Raw genomic sequence first — 21,625 nt, forward strand, 5'->3', positions numbered from 1 at the left:
ATATGCTGAGAGAATGGAGCGCCTGGGCTTGTATACTCTGTAATTTAGAAGGATGAGAGGGTCTGTAATTTAGAAGGATGAGAGGGGATTTTATTGAAACATATAAGATATTAAGGGTTTGGACACGCTAGAGGCAGGAAACGTTCCCGAGTTGAGAGTCTGTGGCATTCGCTGCCTCAAAGTGCGGTGGAGGCTGGTTCTCTGGATACTTTCAAGAGAGAGCTAGATAGGGCTCTTAAAGATAGCGGAGTCGGGGGATATGGGGAGAAGGCAGGAACGGGGTACTGATTGGGGATGATCAGCCATGATCACATTGAATGGCGGTGCTGGCTCGAAGGGCCAAATGGCCTACTCTTGCACCTATTGTCTATTGTCTATTTATCCCAGATAAATTGATTTGCCAACAGTCAACAGTTTCTTCCCACTGAGGGTGAGCACAAAAAGCTGGAGTAACTCAGCGGGACAGGCAGCATCTCTGGAGAGAAGGAATGGGTGACGTTTAATGTTGTGACTGAATAAGGGTCTCGGCCTGAAACGTCACCCATTCCTTCTCTCCAGAGATGCTGCCTGTCCCGTTGAGTTACTCCAGCATTTGGTGTCCATCCTAATGTGGATGGGGAAAATGGGATAACATAGAACTAATGTGTGAACGGACGATCGATGGTCGGCGTGGACTCGGTGGGCTAAAGGACAATAGACAATAGGTGCAGGAGTGGGCCATTCGGCCCTTCGAGCCAGCACCGCCATTCAATGTGATCAGTTCAAGTTCAAGTTCAAGTGAGTTTATTGTCATGTGTCCCTGTATAGGACAATGAAATTCTTGCTTTGCTTAAGCACACAGAAAATAGTAGGCATTTACTACAAAACAGATAAATGTGTCTATATACCATATGGGGCTGATCATCCCCAATCAGTACCCCGTTCCTGCCTTCTTCCCATATCCCCTGACTCCGCTATCTTTAAGAGCCCTATCTAGCTCTCTCTTGACAGTCTCCATAGAAGTAAGTAATTAAGTAAGTAAGTATGTTTATTGGCCACGTATTCACATACAAGGAATTTGCCTTGGTGCTCCGCCCACAAGTGACAACAGTGACAGTTACAAATGACTCAGAAAACACTGAACATTAATAATAATAAAAGAACCGGCCTCCACCGCCCTCTGAGGCAGAGAATTCCACAGACTCACAACTCTCTGTGAGAAAAAGTTTTTCCTCATCTCCGTTCTAAATGGCTTACCCCTTATTCTTAAACTATGTGGCCCCTGGTTCTGGACTCCCCCAACATCGGGAACATGTTTCCTGCCTCTAGCGTGTCCAAACCCTTAATAATCTTCTGTTTCAATAAGATAACCATATAATAACCATATAACAATTACAGCACGGAAACAGGCCATCTCGACCCTTCTAGTCCGTGCCGAACACGTATTCTCCCCTAGTCCCATATACCTGCGCTCAGACCATAACCCTCCATTCCTTTCCCGTCCATATAACTATCCAATTTATTTTTAAATGATAAATCCTCTCATCCTTCTAAACTCCAGAGTATACAAGCCCAGCCGCTCCATTCTCTCAGCATTTCCTTGTTGTATTTTTCATTCTTTCTCTGGCTTCACGATCAATAAGTCCACTTTGTTGAATCTTGTGCTTCAGACTGGAGAGATGGAGGTTCACAATCCTCTGTTCGACACCTCGATCCTCAAAGGCATCTCATCCATCGAGCAGCAGTAGCCAACTGGACCCACGGAGATGAAGGATGACAGAACGCTCTCCCTGCTTCTATCGAGGGTCGAAGTGGTGGTGTCTTCAGCCCTGGTGGTGACAATGCAAAATTGGACCCTTGTACCTGCTCTATCATTCAGTAAAATCTCGGGCAAGTCCGCGTTGCTGCACGAGTCCCAGTTCCCTTGATTATCGTGAGGTCCTAAATCCCGAAATTCTGTCCCCGGTCATGCAGTGGGGAAGCCTCTTCACAGGAAGGCAGTTCCCCACCACTCTCGCAAGGGGTAATTTGGGATGGGCAAAAAAAATCCCAGCCACACGACACCATTCATCATGGCCAGAATGATAGGGCACCGACACAGGTCCTTTGGCTTGGCAGATGCTGTAAGCTTGCTACTCCACTGGAGAAACACACATGCAATAGCCAGCACAGTGGCACAGATGGTAGAGCTGCTGCCTCACAGCGCCAAGGACACAGGTTCGATCCTGACCCCCCCCCCCCCCCCAACTGCTGTTTGTCAGGACATCTCCACGTTTTCCCTGCAATCACGTGGGTTTCCTCCAGGCGCCCTGGACTCCCACAATAGGGGGATACAGGCAGTTAAAAACATCCTACAGAGAAATCGTGACCCCAAGAGACCAGACGAGGCCCTAGTTAAACTACTGGATCTGGGGTTGACTAAGAATGGCTTTGAATTTAACGGGGAGTTCTATTTACAAGTCAAAGGTACAGCAATGGGGAAGAAGTTTGCCCCAGCTTATGCCAACATATATATGGCAGAATGGGAGGAGACAGTATTCCACAAATGTCCGAAGCATCCAATGTGCTACTACAGATTCCTAGATGACATTTGGGGAGTGTGGACACACTCAGAAGGGGAATTACAGGAGTTTATTGACATGCTCAATGCCCACCACCCTTCCATCAAGGTAAAGGCCATGACTAGCCAGGATAGGGTGGACTTCCTTGACACCATATAACCATATAACCATATAACAATTACAGCACGGAAACAGGCCATCTCGACCCTTCTAGTCCGTGCCGAACACGTATTCTCCCCTAGTCCCATATACCTGCGCTCAGACCATAACCCTCCATTCCTTTCCCGTCCATATAACTATCCAATTTATTTTTAAATGATAAAAACGAACCTGCCTCCACCACCTTCCCTGGAAGCTCATTCCACACAGCTACCACTCTCTGAGTAAAGAAGTTCCCCCTCATGTTACCCCTAAACTTCTGTCCCTTAATTCTCAAGTCATGTCCCCTTGTTTGAATCTTCCCTACTCTCAGTGGGAAAAGCTTATCCACGTCAACTCTGTCTATCCCTCTCATCATTTTAAAGACCTCTATCAAGTCCCCCCTTAACCTTCTGCGCTCCAAAGCATAAAGCCCTAACTTGTTCAACCTTTCTCTGTAACTTAGTTGCTGAAACCCAGGCAACATTCTAGTAAATCTCCTCTGTACTCTCTCTATTTAGTTGACATCCTTCCTATAATTAGGCGACCAAAATTGTACCCCATACTCCAGAATTGGCCTCACCAATGCCTTGTACAATTTTAACATTACATCCCAACTTCTATACTCAATGCTCTGATTTATAAAGGCCAGCACACCAAAAGCTTTCTTTACCACCCTATCTACATGAGATTCCACTTTCAGGGAACTGTGCACAGTTATTCCCAGATCCCTCTGTTCACCTGCATTCTTCAATTCCCTACCATTTACCATGTACGTCCTATTTTGATTTGATTTGATTTGTCCTGCCAAGATGTAGCACCTCACACTTATCAGCATTAAACTCCATCTGCCATCTTTCAGTCCACTCTTCCAACTGGCATAAATCTCTCTGTAGACTTTGAAAATCGACTTCATTATCCACAACCCCACCTATCTTAGTATCATCTACATACTTACTAATCCAATTTACCACACCATCACCACCACTGTCTTTAAACTACCATCAGATAACCAAGACTGCAAACTAGCTACCAAAGACACCCACACCCTCCTACACGCCACGAGCCACCACCCAAAACACACCTTCAGAGGTATCGTTGTCACAACTGACCCGCTTCCACCGTATATGTACTAGGGAGGAGGACTTCAACCAGGCCACAAGCACCCTCTTCACCGCCCTCAGACAGAGGGGCTACTGCAAACGGAAATTAAGACACATTAAGTCAGATTTTCTAAAAAGCAAACAAGCGCCCAGACCTAGGCCGGGGACGACATTGAACTTGCCACTAATAACAAGATATGGCAACATGGCTGTCCAGGCCCACAAAATAGTCAAGGGCCGTTTTGAACAATTCCAAAGGGGATTTGCCACACTAAAGGGGTACAAGGTAATGTCAGCATACAAGAGGGCTAAAAATCTTAAGGACATCCTGGTCAGTACAAGTCTACACACAGCCCCAGACTGTGGGCAGAGATGGTGTGGAGCTTGCACCCACTTAGTAATAGCCAAAAATATAGAGAACAGTGTAACAGGGAAGTGAGGCCAGATAATACAGAGGATAACCTGTGAGCAAAAGAATGTGGTGTATGCAGTTAGATGTAAAGAGTGCAACTTACTGTACATAGGCGAAACAGGTAACAGCATCAGAGTCGGACTGACAGGACACCTCAGCAACATCACAAGGGGGGACCAATCCATACCCATTAGCAGACACTTCCAGCAACATGGGATCCAGTCAATAGAGACCATGGGCCTGGAAACAAACATAATGGACAATAGGGAGACAGAAGAGAGCAGAGAGGCTATGGATAGAAGCGCTACAGACAAAATCATAGCAAAAGGATTTGAGTATAGGAGCAGGGAGGTTCTACTGCAGTTGTACAGGGTCTTGGTGAGACCACACCTGGAGTATTGCGTACAGTTTTGGTCTCCAAATCTGAGGAAGGACATTATTGCCATAGAGGGAGTGCAGAGAAGGTTCACCAGACTGATTCCTGGGATGTCAGGACTGTCTTATGAAGAAAGACTGGATAGACTTGGTTTATACTCTCTAGAATTTAGGAGATTGAGAGGGGATCTTATAGAAACTTACAAAATTCTTAAGGGGTTGGACAGGCTAGATGCAGGAAGATTGCTCCCGATGTTGGGGAAGTCCAGGACAAGGGGTCACAGCTTAAGGATAAGGGGGAAATCCTTTAAAACCGAGATGAGAAGAACTTTTTTTCACACAGAGAGTGGTGAATCTCTGGAACTCTCTGCCACAGAGGGTAGTCGAGGCCAGTTCATTGGCTATATTTAAGAGGGAGTTAGATGTGGTCCTTGTGGCTAAGGGGATCAGAGGGTATGGAGAGAAGGCAGGTACGGGATACTGAGTTGGATGATCAGCCATGATCATATTGAATGGCGGTGCAGGCTCGAAGGGCCGAATGGCCCCTACTCCTGCACCTAATTTCTATGTTTCTATTTCTATGTTTCTAAGAGCCCAATGGCCTAAACCTTGCATAAGCTCAAACCTAAGGTGGGTCCTGACTGACTCCCACAAATCTATGGAAGGGCAAGTGTAAGGCAAATAGATTTGGACAAGGGTGATGAAACCGTGGGCAAAATACCAAGTGACAGTACATGGTGAAAAGGAATCTCCAGGGGGAGATCGATAAGCACCAGAGGGCATGTTTCCCACTGTCCGATAAATCACAACCTAACCCTAACCCTAAAAACCAAGGAACAGCAGAATGCTGGCTTACAAAAGGGCGGTCAAGATGGCGCAGCGATAGAGTTGCTGACTTACAGGCCCTTTCGGCCCACCGGGTCCGCGCCGACCAGCGATCCCCGCACATTAACACTATCCTACAACCATTAGGCGGTGTTTTTTACATTTACACCAAGCCAATTAACCTACAAACCTGTACGTCTTTGGAGTGCGGGAGGAAACCGAAGATCTCGGAGAAAACTCCGTACAGGCGGCACCCGTAGTCGGGATGGAACCCGGGTCTCCGGCGCTGCATTCGCTGTAAGGCAGCAGCTCTACCGCTGCACCACCGTGCCGCCCTTTTAGAATAGTGCATGCGGCTGATGCAATTAAGATCAGTGATCGTTCCTCTTGCAACAGTGGAGTTCGAGGAGCTATTGCCTGGAGACACAAGGAACTGAAGGTTAGTTCAAGTTAGCTTAGTTTCACTTCGAGATACAATAGACAATAGGTGCAGGAGTAGGCCATTCGGCCCTTCGAGCCAGCACCGCCATTCAATGTGATCATGGCTGAATATCCACAATCAGTACCCCGTTCCTACCTTCTTCCCATATCCCCTGACTACGCCATCTATATGAGCCCTATCTAGCTCTCTCTTGAAAGTATCCAGAGAACCGACCACCACCGCCCTCAGAGGCAGAGAATTCCACAGATTCCCAACTCTCTGTGAGAAAAAGTGTTTCCTCGTCTCCATTCTAAATGGTTTCCACTTATTCTTAAACTGTGTGTGGCCCCTGGTTCTGGACTCCCCCAACATCGGGAACATGTTTCCTGCCTCTAGTGTGTCCAAACCCTTAACAATCCTATATGTTTCTAGGGCCCTGTACAACAGTAGAAGGACCTATACTTGACTCCTCTTGTTATAAAGGCCAACATGCTTTCTTCACTGCCTGCTGTACCTGCATGCTTACTTTCATAGACTGATGAACAAGGACCCCCAGATCCCGTTGTACTTCCCCCTTTCCCAACTTGATGCCATTTAGATAGTAATCTGCCTTCCTGTTTTTGATACCAAAGTGGATACAGCACGGAAACAGGCCCTTCGGCCCACCGAGTCCACGTTGACCAGCGACCCTCCTACACTAACAGAATCAAAGGCTTGTCCCACCGTGGTCATTCCTTCTTCTCCCCGCTCCCATCTGACACAAGGTACAGAAGCTTGAAAGCGCACACCACTAGTCTCGTAAACAGCTTCTTCCCCTCTCTTATCAACCTTCTGAACGGTCCTTCCTTAAGCTCGGGGACTGTCCGATTCACATCTACCACATTGCGGACATTGTGTTTCTCTATGGAACTGGTGCATTACAATGCTGAGAATGATATTCTGCAGTTTACTATCATGCTAGCTTTCCCACTTGACTTTAACGTGATTGTGTTTATATCCATCTTTGTTTATATCTAGCATTTTCTGATCTGAATTGCGTATGCAAAATAAATCAACATTATCATCGTTACTTTTTTGCATATCTTTCATTCCTTTCTTCTATATCTCTCTACATCGCCGTCTATACCTATCGTTTCCCTTTCCCCTGACTCTGGAGGCAGGAAACATGTTCCTGATGTTGGGGGAGTCCAGAACCAGGGGCCATAGTTGAAGCCATTTAGAACGGAGATGAGGAAACACTTTTTACATAGAAACATAGAAAATAGGTGCAGGAGTAGGCCATTCGGCCCTTCGAGCCTGCACCGCCATTCAATATGATCATGGCTGATCATCCAACTCAGTATCCCATCCCTGCCTTCTCTCCATACCCCCTGATCCCTTTAGCCACAAGGGTCACATCTAACTCCCTCTTAAATATAACCAATGAACTGGCCTCAACTACCTTCTGTGGCAGAAAATTCCTCAGATTCACCACTCTCTGTGTAAAAAATGATTTTCTCATCTCGGTCCTAAAAGACTTCCCTCTTATCCTTAAACTGTGACCCCTAGTTCTGGACTTCCCCAACATCGGGAATAATCTTCCTGCATCTAGCCTGTCCAACCCCTTAAGAATTTTGTAAGTTTCTATAAGATCCCCCCTCAATCTTCTAAATTCTAGCGTGTACAAGCCGAGTCTATCCAGTCTTTCTTCATATGTAAGCCTTTGGAATTCTCTGCCTCAGAGGGCGGTGGAGGCCAATTCACTGGATACTTTCAAGAGAGAGCTGGATAGGGCTCTTAAAGCTAACGGAGTCAGGGGATATGGGGAGAAGGCAGGAACGGGGCACTGATTGGGGATGATCAGCCATGATCACAGTGAATGGCGGTGCTGGCTCGAAGGGCCGAATGGCCTACTCCTGCACCTATTGTCTATTGTCTATTGTCAGCCGCTCCATTCTATCCACATATGACAGCCCCGCCATCCCGGGAATTAACCTGGTGAACCTACGCTGCATTCCCTCAATAGCAAGAATGTCTGGAGCCAATAAATCTGGATGCAAATGGTAAAGTTCTCTTGCAAAGACACAAAGTGCTGTAGTAACTCAGCCCGTCAGGCAGCAACTCTGCAGAACATGAATAGATTATGGGTGGTACACAAAATTGCTGAGGAAACTCAGCGGGTGCAGCAGCATCTATGGAGCGAAGGAAATAGGCGACGTTTCGGGCCGAAACCCTTCTTCAGACATGTTTCAGGTTGGGACACTTCTTCGGCCTCATTGTGGTGGGTGTGGGTGGGGGTGGGAGAAAGCTGGAAGTGAAGTGGGTGGGGGTGGGGGTGGGACACAGCCTGGCAGGAGATAACACAATACAGATGCGTGGAGAGAGACACTGAGTGCTGGAGTAACTTTTTTTTAATATCTCAAAATAGACTTTATTCAGGTAATAAATATATTCACTACATGAACCGTGCAAAAAAATAATCTGACATTTTCGGAGGCTATACAAATTGTTCAATACAGTCTACATACATTGGTCAAATGTCACGAATCTGTCCCCCACCCTTGCCGCTCATGTGGCCCACTGGCGTGGGATCCCTTCTCTTATTTTGAGGGGCGTCTCCACCACACCATGCCCCCCATGTCCAGCAGCGGAAGGACCCTAGACTGTGGTCCTCCCCCACCGAGCCGTGGCGTTGGCTGCACCGAGCTTCAGTGCGTCCCTCAGCACGTACTCCTGCAGTCTGCAGCGGGCCAGTCGGCAACATTCCCCGACGGACATCTGGGTGGTCAACAACGCTCGGGCAGACCAAAGAGCGTCTTTCACCGAGTTGATGACCTTCCAGCAGCACCCGATGTCAGTCTCTGAATGTGTCCCTGGGAACAGTCCATAAATCACAGAGTCCTCTGTGACGGAGTTGTTGGGGATAAACCATGACAGGGACCCTTACAGACTTCTCCAGACTCTCGGGTCGGGCAGCATCTATGAGGAATTCTGTGTCCATGTTTGATGAGGAAATCATTTTTCACACAGAGAGTGGTGAATCCGTGGAATTCTCTGCCTCAGAAGGTAGTTGAGGCCAGTTCATTGGCTATATTTAAGAGGGAGTTAGATGTGGCCCTTGTGGCTAAAGGGATCAGGGGGGTATGGAGAGAAGGCAGGTACAGGATACTGAGTTGGATGGTCAGCCATGATCATATTGAATGGCGGTGCAGGCTCGAAAGGCCGAATGGCCTACTCCTGCACCTAATTTCTATGTTTCTATGTTTCTAAAAACCAGCAACTGCAGTTCCTTCCTACGTGGAGGAGGGGAGGTTTCGATAGGGCAGATGGTTGGACAAAGACCAGAGATGAGCAGACAATGAGTGTGAGATAAGGATAGAAGAGGTGTGAATGGTGAAGGCAGGGAAAGAAATAGGTAGAAGGGGCTGGGGAGGGGGGAGGGAGAGGCGGAGAAATGATGTGGGGATTAAAGATAGCGGAGTCAGGGGATATGGGGAGAAGGCAGGAACGGGGTACTGATTGGGGATGATCAGCCATGATCACATTGAATGGCGGTGCTGGCTCAAAGGGCCGAATGGCCTCCTCCTGCACCTGTTGTCTATTGTCAGTTGTGTGAAAAAGCTACCCCTCAGATTCCTATTACATTTTTTCCCCTTCACCTTGAACCCATGTCCTCGGGTCCTCGATTCCCCTACTCTGGGTAAGAGACTCTGTGCATCTACCCGATCTATTCCTCTCATGAAAACGTCACACTATGCAAAGGTCTCGCTGATTTTGTATTTAAGAAGGAACTGCAGATGCTGCAAAATCAAAGGTCTGAAGAAGGGTTTCGGCCCGAGACGTCGCCTATTTCCTTCGCTCCATAGATGCTGATGCACCCGCTGAGTTTCTGCAGCATTTTTGTCTACCTTCACTGATTTTGTAGCCAGCAATGAAACGTTTTTGAGCGTCAAGGTTGGAAAAGGAAGTAACATGAAGAGAAACTTGTTGTAAGGATGAGTTGAAGTGTTGCCTTTTGTCTCTGAGCTTGTTAATCACTGTTCTCAGTGGGGCTGGCGGAGAGGCTCACTGTTTAATCAGGAGCTCAGTGCCATTGTCTCTTTGAAGGTGTTCCTCAGCTTATCTGGCCCGTAACATCAAGAGCTGCCACTCACCCTTCTTTCACTCATCTTCTGGCTTGAAACTTGCATGACAATGGCAGTTTGGCCAAGGGCAATTTCAGATGATCTTTCAGAAAACCTGCAACCAGGGAGCTTCACATCTGACATTCCTTCACCACAAAGGAGGGCCTGGAGAGAGAGAGTGAGAGAGAGAGTGTGTGTGTGTGTGTGTGTGTGTGCGTATGTGTGTGTGTGTGTGTGTGTGTGTGTGTGTGTGTGTGTGTGTGTGTGTGTGTGTGTGTGTGTGTGTGTGTGTGTGTGTATCTGTGTGTGTGTGTGTGTGTGTGTGTATATGTGTGTGTGTGTGTGTGTGTGTGTGTGTGTGTGTGTGTGTGTGTGTGTGTGTGTGTGTGTGTGTGTGTGTGTGTGTGTGTGTGTGTGTGTGTGTGTGTGTGTGTGCGCGTCAGTGTCTGTGCATGTGTCGGAAGGAACTGTAGATGCTGGTTAACATTGAAGGTAGACGCAAAATGCTGGAGTAACTCAACGGGACAGTCAGCGTCTCTGGATAGGAATGAAGAAGGATCTCGGACCGAAATGTCACCCATTCCTTCCATCCGGGGATGCTGCCTGTCCTGCCGGGGTAGTCCAGCATTTTGAGTCCATTGTCCGTGTGTGTGTGTGTGTGAGACACTCAAGTGTGCGTGAGATTCAGGTGTATGAGATTCCATCTGTGGGTCGTCCAATGCATGTGCGTGTGTTTTGGAGTGTATGTTTATGTGAGTGTGTGTGAGAGAGAGAGAGACAGGGCGACAAATTGTGTGTGAGATTCAAAGTGTGGGTGTTCGTAAGCATGTGTTTGAGATTGGTGTGTGTGTGTGAGAGAGTGAGACTATTTGTGTGCATGTGTGTGAGACACAGATTGCCTCAGTAACTCAGTGGGTCAGGCAGTATCTCTGGGATTGGAGCAGTTGGGCTTGTACACTCTGGAGTTTAGAGGGACGAGAGGGGATCTGATTGAAACATATAAGATTATTAAGGGTTTGGACACGCTAGAGGCAGGAAACATGTTCCCGGTGTTGGGGGAGTCCAGAACCAGGGGCCACACAGTTTAAGAATAAGAGGTAAGCCAGAGATGAGGAAAAACATTTTCACCCAGAGAGTTGTGAGTCTGTGGAATTCTCTGCCTCAGAGGGCGGTGGAGGCCGTTTCTCTGGATACTTTCAAGAGAGAGCTAGATAGGGCTCTTAAAGATAGCGGAGTCAGGGGATATGGAGATAAGGCATGAATGGGGTACTGATTGGGGATGATCAGCAATGATCACATTGAATGGCGGTGCTGGCTCGAAGGGCCGAATGGCCTACTCCTGCACCTATTGTCTATTGTCTATTGTGTATTTTTTATTGCAAGGCAGGAACGGCGTGTTGCGTCCAACACCTTTAAGGTCAGCTGCAGGAGACAATGCCGGGACACAAAGGCGTTCGGTTGAGGAGAGGGACGTGAGTTGGCGGGCCAAGCCGAGCCGGTTGAGGGTGATGGAGTAGGCCCTACCGCAGCCTGGGGCTCGCCTGGATCGGGAGCCGCTCTCGTACATCGAACATGTGGGCCGGACTTTGGACTTTTTAAAAACGTTGCCAAAATAAGGCGGCTCGTGCAGGTGTGATCTGTGCAAAACAATAGACAATAGACAATAGGTGCAGGAGGAGGCCATTCGGCCCTTCGAGCCAGCACCGCCATTCAATGTGATCACGGCTGATCATCAAAAATCAGTACCCCATTCCTGCCTTCTCCCCATATCCCCCGACTCCGCTACTGCTGCGCCACCGTGCTAAGAAGCTTTGATATTTTTTCTGTGCCAGAAATGTGGCAACTCTTTGCGTACTGCCCCGGTGAAGTCTGCTGTATGATATTATCTAAATGGTGGTCGACTAGGAAAAGGGGAGATGCAGCGAGACCTGGGTGTCATGGTACACCAGTCATTGAAAGTGGGCATGCAGGTGCAGCAGGCAGTGAAGAAAGCGAATGGTATGTTAGCTTTCATAGCAAAAGGATTTGAGTATAGGAGCAGGGAGGTTCTACTGCAGTTGTACAGGGTCTTGGTGAGACCACACCTGGAGTATTGCGTACAGTTTTGGTCTCCAAATCTGAGGAAGGACATTATTGCCATAGAGGGAGTGCAGAGAAGGTTCACCAGACTGATTCTTGGGATGTCAGGACTATCTTATGAAGAAAGACTGGATAGACTTGGTTTATACTCTCTAGAATTTAGGAGATTGAGAGGGGATCTTATAGAAACTTACAAAATTCTTCAGGGGTTGGACAGGCTAGATGCAGGAAGATTGCTCCCGATGTTGGGGAAGTCCAGGACAAGGGGTCACAGCTTAAGGATAAGGGGGAAATCCTTTAAAACCGAGATGAGAAGAACTTTTTTCACACAGAGAGTGGTGAATCTCTGGAACTCTCTGCCACAGAGGGTAGTCGAGGCCAGTTCATTGGTTATATTTAAGAGGGAGTTAGATGTGGCCCTTGTGGCTAAGGGGATCAGGGGGTATGGAGAGAAGGCAGGTACGGGATACTGAGTTGGATGATCAGCCATGATCATATTGAATGGCGGTGCAGGCTCGAAGGGCCGAATGGCCTACTCCTGCACCTAATTTCTATGTTTCTATGTTTCTATATTACCGTCTTGTATGCAAAAAATAATAATTTCACTGGACCTAGAGGCCTGTAACAATAAAATATCATTGAAACTTGGGTCTCTGGCACTGTGAGGCTGCAGTCCTACCAGCAGTGCAACTGTGCCACTGTGACTGCTACATGACAAGTGGATTTGAGTTGTCCTTAATCCAGAGGGGCAGCCTAAGGAAAATACCAGCGACTGGATTTAAATTTGCCAGTGAGCAAACGGCAGTCCACCATCGGCTCTGACCTCCCTGCCATCGAAGGGATCTATCGCAATCGCTGCCTCAGCTGCACGGAGGCGGAGAGGAGAGCTCTTCAGCGCGTCGTCCACAGAGCGCAGAGGATTATTGGGACACAGCCACCAGCCTTGGAGGGCATCTACCACACACGGTGCCTCAGGAAGGCTGTCAGCATCCATAAAGACTCCTCACACCCTTGTAATGGACTATTCGAACTACTTCCCTCCGGCAGACGTTATAAGGCCTTCTACTCCCGAACCTCCAGACTCAGAAACAGCTTTATTCCCAGAGCTATAGCGGCTCTGAACCAGCCCTGCTGAGTGCCCCCCACCCCCCCTGGACTGTCTCCCTCGGATGGTCACGTCACACAGACACATCTGCACTTCAGTCTGTTTGAACTGTTTTGACTATGTCACTGTTCCTTTTACAATCCATGTTCTCGGGATATCTAAATCTAAATTGTATTAGTTATTTATGGTATGACATCGGTTGGAAGCTGCATACCAAATCTCGTTGCACTTATGTGCAATGACAATAAAATATATTATTATTATTATTATTATTAAAAAGGCTGCCAACATCATCAAGGACCCACACCATCCTGGCCACACACTCACCTCTCAGTTGCCATCGGGTAGAAGGTACAGGAGCCTGATATCTGCAACATCCAGGTTCAGGAATAGCTACATCCCCACAGCCATCAGACTATTAAACTCACCATCAAACAAGCTCTGAACAATGAAGGTACACAAAATTGCTGGGGAAACTCAGCGGGTGCAGCAGCATCTATGGAGCGAAGGAAATAGGCGACGTTTCGGGCCGAAACCCTTCTTCCCTGCTGCACCCGCTGAGTTTCCCCAGCAATTTTGTGTACCTTCGATATTCCAGCATCTGCAGTTCCCTTTTGAAAGCTCTGAACAATAACAGCCTATTGCACTTTATCTGTTTATTGATGTATATATATATGGTCTATGCTATATAGACACACTGATCTGTTCTGTATTTATGCTTACTATATTCTGTTGTGCTGCAGCAAGCAAGAATTTCATTGTCCTATCTGGGACACATGACAATAAACTCTCCTGACTTGACTTGATCTGTTCCCATCTCAATAGCTGGAGCTGGAGCCAGCCTTTCCATGGTTTGCACTGCAGAAGGAGTTAATAGTGATCCCTGGTAAAAGGATGTCAAAGAACAGGGATGTCAGAAGGTAGACAAAAGTGCTGGAGACACTCAGCGGGTGCAGCAGCATCTACGGAGCGAAGGAATGTCCGAAGGAATGGGTGACATTTCAGGTCGAGACCCATCTTCAGAAGTCTGAGTGACTCAAAACGTCGCCCATTTCTTCTCTCCAGAGATGCTGCCTGAGTTACTCCAGCGTTTTTTCATCTATTTTCGGCGTAAACCAATATCTGCAGTTCCTTCCTGCACAGAATAGGGATATGAGTCTGTGAAGTGATTTACTCCTTGAGAGTGGCACTCGAAAACCTCTTGTAGAAAGAAGTGTTACTCAGAGGGAAACTGATGGGTCAGAAAGCAATTCCTTTTGTATCAGATTCAGATTCAGATTCAACTTTAATTGTCATTGTCAGTGTACAGTACAGAGACAACGAAATGCAGTTAGCATCTCCCTGGAAGAGCGACATAGAATATGATTTCAATAAATAAATCTATTTACATGTATACAGTCATAGTGTTTTTCCTGTGGGAGGAGTGTCCGGGGGGGGGGGGGGGGGGGTGATTGGCAGTCACCGAGGTACATTGTTGAGTAGTGTGACAGCCGCCGGGAAGAAGCTGTTCCTGGACCTGCTGGTTCGGCAACGGAGAGACCTGTAGCGCCTCCCGGATGGTAGGAGGGTAAACAGTCCGTGGTTGGGGTGAGAGCAGTCCTTGGCGATGCTGAGCGCCCTCCGCAGACAACGCTTGCTTTGGACAGACTCAATGGAGGGGAGCGAGGAACCGGTGATACGTTGGGCAATTTTCACCACCCTCTGCAGTGCTTTCCGGTCGGAGACAGAGCAGTTGCCATACCATACTGTGATACAGTTGGTAAGGGTGCTCTCGATGGTGCAGCGGTAGAAGTTCACCAGGATCTGAGGAGACAGATGGACCTTCTTCAGTCTCCTCAGGTAGAAGAGACGCTGGTGAGCCTTCTTGACCAGAGTTGAGGTATTGTGGGTCCAATAGAGGTCATCGGAGATGTTGACCCCCAGGAACCTGAAGCTGGAAACACGTTCCACCTCCGTCCCGTTGATGTGGATGGGGGTGCGATGCTGTTGTAACTTCAGTAAGCATGTTACACTGGAAATTGAATCACAAGAAGTTCTTTGTGCAGCATGGCATTGTATCCAGGTGATAAGACTATTTATAAAGATGGTGTGGTGATATATTACTGCCAGATTAATCCCTCTTATCCCACTTGAAGGTAGACAAAAATGCTGGAGAAACTCAGCGGGTGAGGCAGCATCTGTGGAGTGAAGGAATAGGTGACGTTTTGGGTCGAGACCCTTCTTCAGACTGACCCGAAACGTCACCTATTCCTTCGCTCCATAGACGCTGCCTCACCCGCTGAGTTTCTCCAGCATTTTTGTTTACCTTCGATTTTTCCAGCATCTGCAGTTCTTTCTTAAACATTCCCACTTGAGGTCAGATATGAAGAAGGATCTTTCTAATTTGTAATTTTTTCAGAATGCCCCGACATATCTGACTTTGCTGGCTTTACCTTGCACTAAACGTTATTCCCTTATCATGTATCTGTACAGTATAAAAGGTTCGATTGTAATCACGTATTGTCTTTCTGCTGACTGGATAGCACGCAACAAAAGTATTTCACTGTACCTCGATAAACTAGAATTGAACTTTGGAAAGGGGTGTGGGCCGAGCAACATGGGTGGGAGACCAATTGATGCTGTTTTCAACCAAAGATAAACACAAAAAGCTGGAGTAACTCAGCGGGTCAGACAGCACCTATGGAGAAAAGGAATAGGTGACTTTTCGGCTCAAGACTGTTCTTCAGTTCCTTCTACTTTTTGGTTATTATTATTGCTGTTTCTGCAAGAATTGCGCAGTTTTGAATGAATGAATGAATGAATTAATTAATTAATACGTTTATTGGCCAAGTATTCACATACAAGGAATTTGCCTTGGTGCTCCACCCGCTGAGCCCCCTCCTCTATTCCCTCTTCACCTATGACTGCACACCTGTACATGGTACTAACACCATCATCAAGTATGCAGATGATACAACGGTGATTGGCCTCATCAGCAACAACGATGAGTTGGCCTACAGGGAGGAGGTCCAGCACTTAGCAGCATGGTGCGCTGACAACAACCTGGCCCTTAACTCCAAGAAGACCAAGGAGCTCATTGTAGACTTCAGGAAGTCCAGGGGCGGCACGCACACCCCCATCCACATTAACGGGACGGAGGTGGAACGTGTTTCTAGCTTCAGGTTCCTGGGAGTCAACATCTCCGATGACCTCTCTTGGACCCACAATACCTCAACTCTGATCAAGAAGGCTCACCAGCGTCTCTTCTTCCTGAGGAGACTGAAGAAGGTCCATCTGTCTCCTCAGATCCTGGTGAACTTCTACCGCTGCACCATCGAGAGCATCCTTACCAACTGCATCACAGTATGGTATGGCAACTGCTCTGTCTCCGACCGGAAGGCATTGCAGAGGGTGGTGAAAATTGCCCAACGCATCACCGGTTCCTCGCTCCCCTCCATTGAGTCTGTCCAAAGCAAGCGTTGTCTGCGGAGGGCGCTCAGCATCGCCAAGGACTGCTCTCACCCCAACCATGGACTGTTTCCCCTCCTACCATCCGGGAGGCGCTACAGGTCTCTCCGTTGCCGAACCAGCAGGTCCAGGAACAGCTTCTTCCCGGCGGCTGTCACTCTACTCAACAACGTACCTCGGTGACTGCCAATCACCCCCCCACCCCCCGGACACTTATTATCACTTATTATTATTTATTCAAATCATTTGCTATGTTGCTCTTCCAGGGAGATGCTAAATGCATTTTGTTGTCTCTGTACTGTACACTGACAATGACAATTAAAATTGAATCTGAATCTGAAGTGACAACATGACATACAGTTACATCAGCGCCTCTACTTCCTGAGAAGATTACGGAGAGTCGGATTGTCAAGGAAGACTCTCTCTAACTTCTACAGGTGCACAGTCGAGAGCATACTGACCGGTTGCATCGTGGCTTGGTTCGGCAATTTGAGCGCCCTGGAGAGGAAAAGACTACAAAAAGTAGTAGACACTGCCCAGTCCATCATCGGCTCTGACCTTCCTTCCATCGAGGGGATTTATCGCAGTTGCTGCTTCAAAAAGGCTGGCAGTATCATCAAAGACCCACACCATCCTGGCCACACACTCATCTCCCTGCTACCTTCAGGTAGAAGGTACAGGAGCCTGAAGACTGCAACAACAGGTTCAGGAATAGCTACTTCCCCACAGCCATCAGGCTATTAAACTTGGCTCGGACAAAACTCTGATTATTAATAACCACTTTCTGTTATTTGCACTTTACCAGTTTATTTATTCATGTGTGTATATATTTATATCATGGTATATGGACACATTTATCTGTTTTGTAGTAAATGCCTACTATTTTCTGTGAGCTTAAGCAAAGCAAGAATTTCATTGTCCTATACAGGGACACATGACAATAAACTCACTTCAACTTGAACTTGAGTTAAGAATGACACATTAAACATTAAACATTCATAATAAAACATTATCGATTAAACATGTGAAATAAATAAAGTACCAGAGCAAAAGGAGGCTACAGGTTTTTGGTTATTGAGTAGAGCTCATTCAGCAATGATTTGAGTAGACTTAATGGGCCGAATGGCCTAAGTCGGCTCTTAAAGATAGCGGAGTCAGGGGATATGGGGAGAAGGCAGGAACGGGGTACTGATTGTGGATGATCGGCCATGATCACATTGAATGGTGAATGCTGGCTCGAAGGGCCGAATGGCCTACTCCTGCACCTATTGGGAGGTGCCTTGGGACAATCGCCTTGGTGCTCCGCCCACAAGTAACAACATGACATACAGTGACAGTTACGAATGACTCAGAAAACACTACACATAAATAATAATAAAACATTAATGATAAAACACCATTGATCAAGCATGTGAACCAACAAAATACCAGATCAAAGGAGGCTACAGATTTTTGGCTGTTGAGTAGAGCAACTACTCGTGGATAAAAACTGTTTTTATGTCTGGCTGTGGCAGCTTTGGCAGTCGCCTTCCAGAGGGAAGTGATTCAAAGAGTTTGTGGCCAGGGTGAGAAGGGGTCAGAGATGATCTTACCCGCTCGCTTCCTGGCCCATAGAGTGTACAGTATGCGTATATTGAACTGAACTGTTCAGTATGTTTGCTTACAATATTCGGTTGTGCTTCAGCAAGCAAGAATTTCATTGTCCTATCTGGGACACGTGACAATAAACTCTTTATTTGTTTAAGAAAGAACTGCAGATGCTGGAAAATCGAAGTGCTGGAGAAACTCAGCGGGTGCAGCAGCATCTATGGAGCGAAGGAAATAGGCAACGTTTCGGGCCGAAACCCTCCTTAAGACTGATGGGGGGACTCTCCTGACTTGACATGACATATGACAATAAAAACTCTTGACTATTGACTAGTGATAGGGTGGGGGTGAGGAGGTCTTTGAAAATGTTTACATGCTATGAAGAATTGTCAGGATATCAAAAGTGCTTCGGTGGGAGGAACAGAAATGGAAATTAATTTGGTGCTAAACGCCAGTTTCCCTCAGATTGCCGACCCAACAAGACAATCTTGGTGGCGTCCATTGACTGCGCCCCCCCGAAACTGCGGGAGAGCAAAGGTGAGAACTATTCGTTGTTTGTTCAGACGTTAAACGTGTGAAGAATTTATCGGAAGTTGATCTCCGGGTGCCCGTTGGAGGCCAGCCAGAGAGTCTGGCTCAGGGGGGACGCATTAACATTGCTGCCAGATTTGTTAGCAAGATAATGGGGTTTGGTCTTTTGAAAGATTGAGCGGAGGCGCTTTTGGAATTTTGCCTTGGTTCCAAGGAAGCCGGATGTTACCGGCTGCGATTGGAGGCAGAGTCGCTTTGTCCATGTCTTAACCAAAGATCCCAGAGGAGTATATTTGGTCTTAACCATTTTCCACGCTTCCACCTTGAATTCACTTTGACAATGGGGCTCCGACAAACTTTTTTTTTGTTTTTTTTTTAAGTCGGCCAGTAAATTGAAGGTAGACATAAAAAAGCTGGAGTAACTCGGAGGGTCAAAGGCAGCATCTCTTTAATAATAATAATAATAATAATGGATGGGATTTATATAGCGCCTTTCTAGATACTCAAGGCGCTTAGAGAAGGAATGGTGGTGTTTTCGGTCGAGACCCTTCTTCCACAAGGGGTTGGACAGGCTAGATGCAGGAAGATTGTTCCCGATGTTGGGGAAGTCCAGAACAAGGGGTCACAGTTTAAGGATAAGGGGGAAGTCTTTTAGGACCGAGATGAGAAAAACATTTTTCACACAGAGAGTGGTGAATCTGTGGAACTCTCTGCCACAGAAGGTAGTTGAGGCCACAGTTCATTGGCTATATTTAAGAGGGAGTTAGATGTGGCCCTTGTGGCTAAAGGGATCAGGGGGTATGGAGAGAAGGCAGGGATGGGATACTGAGTTGGATGATCAGCCATGATCATATTGAATGGCGGTGCAGGCTCGAAGGGCCGAATGGCCTACTCCTGCACCTATTTTCTATGTATCTATGTATCTATGTACAGGATACTGAGTTGGATGATCAGCCATGATCATATTGAATGGCGGTGCAGGCTCGAAGGGCCGAATGGCCTACCCCTGCACCTATTTTCTATGTATCTATGTATCTATGTACAGGATACTGAGTTGGATGATCAGCCATGATCATATTGAATGGCGGTGCAGGCTCGAAGGGCCGAATGGCCTACTCCTGCACATATTGTCTATGTTTCTATGTTTCACGATGACAGTCGGGGACCAATTGAAGATCTTGAAAAGGAAGACGGGGGAGAGGGGGGGTGAATGAACAGTTTACAGACGAGCTGGTCTTTGGTAGGATCTTTGGTTGCTGCCTCACAGTGCCAGAGACTCGGGTTCGACCCTGACCTCTGCTGCTGTCTGTGCGGAGTTTGCAACGTCTCCCTGTGACCCTGCGGGTGCTCCGGTTTCCTCCCACATTCATAATGGCAGGGGGAAAAAGGAGAGATTCAAAAATTCCGATCAAGACCCTTCTTCAGACTATGTAGAAAGGAACCGCAGGTATATATATACCGCTGGTTTGTACCGAAGATAGACTCAAATATCTGGAGTAACGCAGCGGGTCAGGCAGCATCTGTGGAGGACTAGCATGGGTCGAGACTGAAGACTGGCCGGCTGCGTTACTCTAGCACTTTGTGTACCTTCCTTAGTGTAGCAGGGGTTGTAGGTTAATTGGCCTCGGTAAAATGCCCTCAGAGTGTGGATGCGGTAAATGAATAACATAGAACTAGTGTGAATGTACGATTGACTGGTTGTGTGTGTGTGTGTGTGTGTGTGTGTGTGTGTGTGTGTGTGTGTGTGTGTGTGTGTGTGTGTGTGTGTGTGTGTGTTTGTGTGTGTGTGTGTGTGTGTGTGTGTGTGTGTATACATGTGAATGAAGATAGACACAAATGCTGGAGTAACTCAGTGGGTCAGGCAGCATTTCCGGAGAGAAGGAATATGTGACGTTTCGGGACGACTCCCTTCTCTTTTGAACTTTTTTTTCACGTTTATGATATTGTTTGAAGAGCACTATGTTTACATATTCTGTTGTGCTGTTGCAAGTAAAAGTGTCACTGTTCTAAGAGTCAAGAGAGTTTTATCGTCATGTGTCCCAGATAGGACAATGACATTCTTGCTTGCTGCAGCACAACAGAATATTGTAAGCATAAATACAGAACAGATCAGTGTGTCTATATAGCATAGACCATATATATATACATCAATAAACAGATAAAGTGCAATAGGCTGTTATTGTTCAGAGCTTGTTTGATGGTGAGTTTAATAGTCTGATGGCTGTGGGGATGTAGCTATTCCTGAACCTGGATGTTGCAGATATCAGGCTCCTGTACCTTCTACCCGATGGCAACTGAGAGGTGAGTGTGTGGCCAGGATGGTGTGGGTCGTTGATGATGTTGGCAGCCTTTTTAATAATAATAATAATAATATATTTTATTGTCATTGCACATAAGTGCAACGAGATTTGGTATGCAGCTTCCAACCGATGTCATAACATAAATAACTAATACAATTTAGATTTAGATATCCCGAGAACATGGATTGTAAAAGGAACAGTAACATAGTCAAAACAGTTCAAACAGACTAAAGTGCAGATGTGTCTGTGTGATGTGACCATCCGAGGGAGACTGTCCGGGGGGGGGGGGGGGGGGGGGGGGCACTCAGCAGGGCCGGTTCAGAGCCGCTATAGCTCTGGGAATAAAGCTGTTTCTGAGTCTGGAGGTTCGGGAGTAGAAGGCCTTATAACGTCTGCCGGAGGGAAGTAGTTCGAACAGTCCATTACAAGGGTGTGAGGAGTCTTTATGGATGCTGACAGGGTGAGGAGAGGGTGGAGAGGAAAGGAGAGGGGGGAGAGGGGAGGGGGAGTGGGAGAGGGGGAGAGAGGAGAGGGGAGCGGGGATATCCCATAGACCAATAAATAAGCAGATAGTGCAATAGACTGCTATTGTTCAGAGACATATGACAATAAAGCACTCTTGACCGAGGGCTGGCGTGGACTCGGTGGGCCGAATGGCC

Source organism: Amblyraja radiata, chromosome 30 (assembly GCF_010909765.2).
Source record: "Amblyraja radiata isolate CabotCenter1 chromosome 30, sAmbRad1.1.pri, whole genome shotgun sequence".
NCBI classification, from domain to species: Eukaryota; Metazoa; Chordata; class Chondrichthyes; order Rajiformes; family Rajidae; genus Amblyraja; species Amblyraja radiata.